The sequence below is a fragment of the Pezoporus wallicus genome, unplaced genomic scaffold (assembly GCF_028554395.1).
Source record: "Pezoporus wallicus isolate ANWC-B61680 ecotype Strahan unplaced genomic scaffold, APGP_CSIRO_Pwel_v1 contig_3817, whole genome shotgun sequence".
NCBI lineage: Eukaryota > Metazoa > Chordata > Aves > Psittaciformes > Psittacidae > Pezoporus > Pezoporus wallicus.
The window spans coordinates 4,375,077-4,382,577 of record NW_026635157.1 but is presented as its reverse complement, the minus strand read 5'-3'; the positions used below and the strand labels follow the sequence as shown (position 1 = coordinate 4,382,577).

Sequence of the window (7,501 nt, the reverse complement as noted above, 5' to 3'; positions counted from 1 at the left end):
AATTACTTTCTCAAATGGCTCATCTGGTTAACTCTGCCAGCAAATGAGGGCTGGAGCCCCATGGATCCTTGCTTAGGGTACTTATATGAGCAGCAAACCTTCTGACCTGTGACCATCTTCAGAAATACAGGTTATTAATATGTATTTATAACAAATAATTATGTAGGAAATACATGCACAACCCAGTGCTCAGCTTGGTAATGTGGCATTATACAAATACATAGCAAAGCAACCTCTCATCCCTCAGCCAAAGTAACAGGCAAGAAATAGCAGAGATGTACACAAGATAAGGAAATAGCATTTATGTATCACAAAAGTTCATTGCAAGAATTGCTGTTTATGATTTATTAAAGATTAGGGGGAAAAACCCAAACACATTGAATGAAATGACAGTCAAACACAGGATGACCATGGTGTGTCAGAACAGCAGCATTTCTTGTCTCGTCCAGGACTGTATCTCCTGGAACAGCCAACAGGAACCACCTAATGATAGTGTGAGGAGAAGGGAGGCTGCTGTCTAAAAGGCTTCCACAGGATGCGGATTTGCACCTCAAAGAGTTCCTGAATCAGAGGTGTTTGTGTTGAACATCCCTGCATAGATTTTTCCTCCATGATGATGCCTAATTGCTTTTTGAACTTCTGGCATCCTCAACAATGCAATGACTTCCAAGATTTAATTGTTCCATGTTGAGGTACCTTCTTTTGAACCTACCACCTCCTAATTCCATTTGATGATCCCTCTTCCCCTCAGCTGCTATGTTAAGCATTCCAGTGACAACTTTGTAAAAAACTAAATAAAAAACATCATATTTATTCATCTGGATGAAAGTATACACACATAATTATGTAAAATGCACTGCATGATATCTTCCCAAATAGCAAATGTGTATTCTTTATTATCTTTGCCAATGTTTCACAAAAAAAAAAGGGGAGGGCAAAACCAAACCACCTAACAAAAACTAACAAAAACCAACCCAGCAAAAGCAACCAAACAAACCCTGGTGATCTTACAGCAGATACCTTATCTGACAGTAGCAATGCAGTACAATGCAATCAGTAAGGTTAGAATATGTGTAACGCAACTGCACAGTGCAGACCGACACCAGGTATGCTACAAGCATTTCCACAAACCCAGCATAGGTGAAGCAAGTAGGAACACATCTTCTAAGTGACCTACTGCACTCCTAGCACTTGCAGTCTTGAGTATAGTCAGGGAGTCTGCTTATTTTTAACATTCTCCTGACCGTACATTGAAAAATACAGCAAAAATCTTCAAATAGAACACTATTTGCTTTCGTTATGAGTCATGTTTGTTTTAACACAGTTCTCCTTAACTCACCGCCATATAATGCGTCCCCATCTTTTCCAGAGGGAAAGTGGACAAAAAGAAAGCCTCACCTTATGCTTCTCCTTTTGTGGGTATGAGCTTATGTATTCACAGTGCACATCTGTATAGGACCAGGAGGCCTGAGCTGTAAGCCCCAGCAAGGCAGGGCTGTATCTTTCCAGCAGGATCTTATCCATGAAGGGTCTGGCTCTAGAATACCTCTGAAACCATTTTCTTTTGCAGCATGGTTCAGAGCAATGAAGGAGAAATAGAAGAAATAGGCCAACATGACAAGCTTTATCACTCCATTTCCTTCACTGGCAGCAGTCAGTCTCAGACCTTAAACAGATGCTGTTTTCAAAGCACGTACAAGACATTACTGCCAGGAACGGTGGTTTTTTTTCATGATGGCATAGCACTGGCTACCCTCAGCTACCTCAGAGAGAGGAGGAGAGCACCCTTAAAAGGAAGAATGCACTGGAACCAGCAGAAAGAGTCACCAAGTCCTGGAGGGGAGATGAAGCAACAAGACCAGGCCCGAGGGCGTCGCACCCTTGTCCTGGGGCTTCACACGTGGGAAGGGGGACGCGCCCCACGTCCACCACCAGCCGCCCCGGTGGCGTCCAGCTGGCTCCGCGGGGCGCGGGCTGGCGCCCCAGCCGGGATGGTAGCGGTGACAGGGAGCCCACGGTGGGGGGGGACGGGACGGGGCGGGGAACGGAGGGAAGGGGGCGGGGTAAGGGCCATCCCCCACTGCTCCTCCACCGCACCTGCGCCAGGTGGCACCCAGCCCAGCCCGCGGGCTCGTATTTATAGTGCGCTATTTTAATCGCGCTCGCTCATTGGCCGTGGCCGTGTGACGACATCGGCTCTTCCTGGGCAAAGTCCCACCGCTCTGCTCTTCCTCTTCGCTGGGTGGCGGTCGAGGGCGCGGTGCCGTCGGGGAAGCCAGTCTTGTCAGCGTGGCGGGAGGGGGGAGCGTGGTGGCACCGCGACGGGGCTGCTTCTGGAGCAATTCCAGGCGGTGGGGCTCTCTCCATCGCAGCCACACCAGGCTGGGGAGGAAGCCTGTGGCTCCCGCCCCTACTGGAGGGGGGGAGACATAGGTCGTCACTGTTCCGAGGCCCACTGCCGCCTCTGGGGTGTTCAGCTCCCTGCTCAAAATGGCGGCGGGGCTGAGGGGATGCTTCCCCCCCCCCCCGGGAGCCAGGCCGAGGACTCCTGGGGCAGGCTGGAGAGGGCAGCAGAGTCCGGGGTGGGATTGTGAGGGGTCTGGGGTTTCATCCTTAGACTTGCTTGCAGAGGGCAAGAACATCCTGTGATGGTGTTTCCGGCTGTGTGTCCATGTCCTTGCAGAAGCGAAGGGATGAAAACCCAGGGACAGCTGTGCTTAGGCATGAACCTGAGGGAAGGGGTGTAGCCACTGCTGCCTTAGGGTTAGGTGTTAGTCCAGACATGAAAATGTGCAATGATACCTTTGCATACCCCTGATACTGGTCAAATGAGGCTGCAGGAGGCAGCCAGGTTGTGTCCATCTCTAGATGTACAGACAATTCAGCTTCGCTGATTTTGGGCTCTACATAGGAGCATCCTCACATCCCCACTCCTCCATGACAGGATGGCTAACGATGGATCAGGTCACTGCAGATTTATTTTTTTGCATATAGCACAAGCACTCTGTGAACGTTCAATGAATGGGCTAAATACAATATCAGGATTTAGTGCCACTCAAAACCAGCCTCCAGAACACCTGGCCCATACAAGCCATGTGTTACTTCCATGCTCTATGTAGAGGAAGTTTGTGATCATGCTTAGTTTGTATGCTTTTAGCAGCTGCAGTCCCTCATTTTTTCACTAGGTCTGCTGGTACATCTGTATGCACCTGAGGTTAAGGTCGGAAAGTTCCACTGGTAAAGGTGAAAGACTAGATTGCCATTTCATGTAGTTGAAGAGCTCAGCAGTAACTGGTGTCAAGATAAAATTATCTGGCATTCTTACTTGGGTGTGGAAGTTTCTTCGGTTCATCAAACTGTTCAACTAAGCACTTCAAGAAAAGTGCAAGTATTAACTTGGCAAATGTAGTGTGAGACTGAAAAAGCAGTGCTAATTGCCTCCCTTAAGTCTTGCAGGAATCATCATCCCTGGAGTTCTTGGATGTAGCATTTGGGAAGATGCAGAAGTCAAGCCACATGGAGGTGGATATTCTGGAAAATCCCCAGTGTTCTGCATCCAGTGCAGTTGGACAGGTTGGAAATGCAACAGCATATCAGTGTGGCCCTGGAATGCTCTTCTGTGTAAGCTCTTTGTCTCCCACAGGAATTTGTCTGCGCAGGTAAGATCTGTGCTAATCTGGAGCCAGAGCCAAAAGAATCCTGGACAGTGTCTGCTAGGTGGTAGGCCTATCACATGCTAAGCACACAGATGGGGAAGAGGGATGTTTTACAGTCTCATCTGCTAACAGCTATAGTAAAATATTAAGTGGTTGGACTTCAGCTGGTTTAATTCACACCATTTCCTGGTTTAGACCATGTTTTCGGCAAGTGGACTGCAATAAATAAACTTTGCAGAAGCTGTTCCTGTTCAACTTCTGTTGTAGGACTTCAGAACCTATTTGTGCTATGGCTTAAAAATTATTCTCAAAAGTATCAAATTGTTTAAAGATTATGCTACAGTGCTTTGTAATCTCTAAAGAGCAATCCATCTTTTATACATATATTTAGAGGTTTATCTTGCTTTATTTGCATTTACTCTACATATGAAGCAATGTTGAAAGACAAATACATTCCTCCCAGCATCTGCTGCCTGTTAATTCATTAAAAGAAAATCTTCTTCCAGAAGGCAGTTCACTGGGGAATTACCATACTCTATCCTATGAGGGTTCCCAGTCTGTCACACCTGTACCACTATCAGCCATTTACAACATCATACTATAAAACTTTACACGTTTCTCAGAGCTAGGCACTTCCATCATTGTTGACTCTATCTAGAAAACAAAACTGGGAAGGCTGACTCTTACATTCAGAGCATGATTATGAATCCATTGAAGCCTATGAGAGTCTTTTGAAGAATTTCAGTGTATTTGGGGGCATGCCTTCATTGCATAATTTTTTTATAAAGCCCACTGCTAAATTGTCTTCACTGGGGAAGAAGTTTAGGAGAAAGCTGAAAGTAAAGTTTCCAGTTTTAGCATAGGTTGCCTGAGACCTGGTTAACTCTGTTAGCTCCATGTCGTATGTCTTGAGTTGATTTATCCAAATATAGATTTTATAATAGTCTTATAATAGTTCTATAATAGTCTTAATTTAAGACAGTTTATGATGATTGGAAAGTCAAGGTTCACTCACATTAAAGTTCATGAACAGGCAACATAATTTCAGTATGGTTTCTCAAGGAGTTGTTTTGGAAAGACCCACACTTTCCCAAATGCTTCCATTAATTAAAGTTTAAGAAGAAATTAAAGATTGTAGTATCAATTTATAAATCCATCTGTCAACTAAGATCTCACAAAAGCTTGTATTTGGATGCAAAGATTTTATTGCCTTTGAGCTAACAATATCAACTGCACTTCTGCTAATATTTGGAGAATAATCCTTGACTGCTGGGCTTATCCCATATCACTGAAGCAAACCGAAAGATTCGCCAGGCTCTCACTGACTTAACTGGGAACTAAATCAGAACCTGTGTACACAAGTAAAAGGCAAGTAATTTCCCAACTTTAAAATAGTGAAACTGCATTGTTAGCAGAGGTGTTGAGTCGTGTGGGTTTTATCACTTAAATGTCATAATTGTAGGTTACTGGGATGAGCAGTTTTGCCATCACCACAAATCAAAGGCATCATCAAAGAATGTCAGTGAAGTTTTGCACTCACTGAATTTCATGTATTGTGGGGGGAAAAATGATCCGTAAGTAGTGTTTAAGAATTAACAGATCCACTTTCTGCCTTGCCAGTGCCTTGGTCTCCAGTGTAATGCCTGGCTCAGTTTTCTGAGGCACCAGATTGACAAAGAATGAACTGTAACCATTAAGAAACAGCATGTAATTGAGGGAAAATTGGGAATGATGTTACAGTCATGAAAGGTGCTAATTTTAGGTTGCAGTTGTTAAGATATGTTCCTGATCAATTGCATAAAATCAGGTTCTACCTGCTTCATTAATAATTTGTAATGCACAGGGAAAGGCAGATGGAGCACTAGTGTCTGCCTTTGCTCTTTTAAAAAAGTAATGTAAAGGGTTGCTTAAGTAAAGTGAATTTTCTACGTGCAAAAGATTTCTCACCAGTCTGACCAAATTCTTGTCAACCTACTGAGAGGCTGAAAATTGGTTTGCAAAGCCAGTCTTCTTGCAAATGTTGCTGCACAGAAAAATAATTGCACCTTTTAGCATGAAAATGTGAGCTCCAGAATTCAGGGAAACAGTGCACAATTCTGCAGAAGGGAACACAGAGGTCATTTTGTGTGTATGCTCATTAAGGAAAGGAATTGCACTGGAATGTGGGAGGGTGGAGAGTAAAAATTTGAAGCTCCTGTGTCTGCAAGAAAACAGGGGAGTATGTATGTCACAGTGACTTACAGTGTACATATACCACACTGAAATGATTCTAGAAATGTTACTGGTGAAAGTTAGTTTTACTGAAGATCACAGTCACTAGAAGTTGGGCATCAGCTCTCCTCATACTGATTAGTCACCTATTATCCTTGAATGTATGCAGGAATGCCTGCTGGACCCAGACTTTCTTCAGGCACCAGTTCAGCAAGACCAAAGTATATGCACAGGGTTAAATAAGTACCATAATATCACTAAATTCTGGAGGATGCTGGTTCCAAGTCAGTAGCCTCACAGTGAGATATATGGGTCCCAACAAAGAGTTCTGATACATACTTTAAGGCAAGGAAACACTGCAAATCTGAGGAGGGACTTGCAGATCCTGTGTCCCTCTGGGTCAGTTCGTTTGCTGTTCAGCAGTGAAACTGCACTGTGAGAAACAGTGTTACATCTATGGGGAAAGAAGCAACTGAATAATGACATTTGAAACCTGCTCTGTGATTTAGGGAAAAGAATAGAGGAAAATCTGACTCTCATACAGAGGCAGCTTAAGCAGGACAATACAAGGGTTGTAGAATTAAATATGTATACATAATTGTAATTTTTTGAGAGTATTGTAAGGCATTTATAAGAAATCACTATGATGATGGAAAGTAATGACATCTCTTGGGCTTTCTTCTGTACCCTTTTGGTTTCAGGCGCCCATCGTGGGCTGACCTGCTGAAATCCATGAGAGTTTTGGAGTAAGGCCAGGGCCTCTCCAGTGCTACATTCAAGCTGCATGAATCAAAAGTCCTGTGGAAATAGCAGAAACATTGAATTTTAAAGAGTATGTTGGGATCATTTTTAGTTCCTCATTTATTTCTTTAACAGCATTGATTTATTTTTACACTGTCATGGGCTGGTAGAAATGTGGCCTGGGGCTGGACCCAAAGTGCTTGGTTTTCCCCACAGTGTTGTGTTTGCTCACCTGCATGTGCCACTACTCCCATAGAAATGCAGTATTTAATGCAAGCTAAGTATTTACACAGCACTGTTGTAAGTCAGGCTGTAAATTACTTCCTTTGTGGATAGACCTGTGGGTACATTCTGCTCACTGCCCTATTAACTGAATATTAATAACTAATGATAAAATTACATGGAGTGTCATAGTAAAATAGTGTCATTAGTAAAACTCATTTGTTATGCTGTTAGGATAGTCTTAACATTTACTGGCTGCTGTAGCAGGCCCTCTCTGTCCTACATGTACTGCCCTGTACATGTGATCCAGTGAAGGTCCTGGTGCGTCCCACAGCAGTCTGTTCACAGCCCAGAACACCAGGAGCCAGGAGCCAGCTCACCCTGCCTACGGGCAGGTTTTTTATTAACCATATTGCACAGAACAAAACTTAATCCCATGAAGCCTGGCCTTTTTTGTAGGGCCTGGATGAGCAATTCCAAGTAACCCTTACCTGATAAACCTTCTTCCTGGTTGACAGCTGTCCTTTGATGAGAGAGGGTTTCAGGCAAATTCAGGATGAGCCACACCTTCCTTACTTCCATACTTTGAACAACAGGGATCACTCCACTCCTCACTCCATTGTGCTTTCCTCTCCTTCCTTGCCTGTGGGAGAACCAAGACCCTTGGTGCA

General features: G+C 44.1%; 2 long non-coding RNA genes across 2 annotated transcripts; both read right to left on the bottom strand.

Moving 5' to 3' along the window:
• Nucleotides 1-330: 330 nt before the first annotated feature.
• On the bottom strand, nt 331-1,771 carry LOC130597124 (uncharacterized). The gene is made up of 2 exons (XR_008971678.1): nt 1,399-1,771; nt 331-778 (listed from the first exon to the last, which is right to left on the bottom strand). It is a non-coding gene; the product is annotated as an uncharacterized LOC130597124 (long non-coding RNA).
• Nucleotides 1,772-3,689: 1,918 nt separating this feature from the next.
• On the bottom strand, nt 3,690-7,501 carry LOC130597906 (uncharacterized). Its single transcript, XR_008971879.1, has 3 exons — nt 7,322-7,501; nt 5,604-6,665; nt 3,690-4,310 (listed from the first exon to the last, which is right to left on the bottom strand). It is a non-coding gene; the product is annotated as an uncharacterized LOC130597906 (long non-coding RNA).